Source organism: Elephantulus edwardii, unplaced genomic scaffold (assembly GCF_000299155.1).
Source record: "Elephantulus edwardii isolate Elephantulus edwardi_28Jun2011 unplaced genomic scaffold, EleEdw1.0 scaffold00098, whole genome shotgun sequence".
Taxonomy (NCBI): domain Eukaryota; kingdom Metazoa; phylum Chordata; class Mammalia; order Macroscelidea; family Macroscelididae; genus Elephantulus; species Elephantulus edwardii.
In genome coordinates, this window is record NW_006399848.1 from 8606134 (window position 1) to 8607581 (window position 1448).

The window sequence follows — 1448 nt, forward strand, 5'->3', positions numbered from 1 at the left end:
GATTGGTTCCGTGACTGGGATAATTGGGATGGGAGTGTCAGAGACAGTGCGATTGGCACAGAACAGAGCGGAGTTTAGGGCTGTTGTACATAGGGTCACTATGAGTTGCAGGCGACTCGACGGCACACAACAACAACAACAATGTAGTCAAACCTCTCCCCCTTAATCTCTTTTTTATTTCTAATTTTATAGAATTGTGATCTGAGAAGATTCTTTGTAAAATTTTAATATTTTTAAAAATTTATTAAAGCTCATCTTGAGAACTAACATTTGGTTTATTATAGAGAATGTTTGATGTGAACTGGAAAAGAATATGTACTATGCTTTGGTTGGGTGAAATGTTTATGTATATCTACGAGGTCCAGTTGACTAAAGGTACTATCCTTCATCAAAAAGGGTATATTAAAATCTACTACTGGTGTGGAGCTGTTTTTGTCCTTTCATGATTATGATATTTCACCCAACCAAATGTCTTCCAGACTCACCCACTGTATAGCGTTTTACAACTTTGTCATTTTTCAATGCTAAGGAATATTATGTTGTGTGGATGTCCACAGTTTTTCTGTCCATTCATTTGTTGACAGGCAATTGGGTCTCGTATAGACAATATATCGATTAACCATGCTTTCTGCTACTCTTTCTTTTGATTGATGCATTAAATCAATTCACATTAAGGGTAATTACCAGTATGTATGGTTTTACTCTTGCTATATTGTTGGAATAGTTTTTATGGTGTTCCTGATTTCTTTGTTTCATCTACTTTTTATTTTGACTTAACTTTTTTATGCTTTTTTATTACCTTTCATTGCTATTGTTTTAGTGTTTACTAAGTCTTTATTATTTTCTTTTTTTATTTGATATGTTTGTTAACTTTTATTGTCTTGGAGGTTACCCGATACATTAATATTTTTATGCCTAAGTCTAAAATGTCAAGAAGACAAAGATTCTCACCACTGGACCAATTGTCAGCATCAGGATGGATGTTGAAGAGATTGAGATTGTTTACAGCATACTTTGGACATGTTGCAAGGAGAGACAGGTCTTTGGAGAGGGATATCATGCTGGGTAGAGTAGAGGGATAGCGCAGGAGGGGAAGACCCTCTATGAGGTGGATTGATTCAGTGACTGGGGTAATCAGGATGGGTGTGTCAGAGACAATGTGATTGGCACAAGATAGAGCAGGTTTTAAAGCTGTTGTACATAGGGTTGCTATGAGTCGCAAATGACTCGACGGCACATAACAACAACAACAACATAGTTTGCTGTGCCTCCACAGTCAACACTCTTGGCACAAGTAGCCAGGAAATTAGAAGACATATTGCGATGGGAAAGTCTGCTGTTAGGGACCTTTCCAAAGTTCTGAAGAGCAATGGTGTCACTCTGGAGACTAAGGTGCATCTGATACAGGCCATGGTCTTTGCAATCACTTGTTATGCATCAGAGAGTTG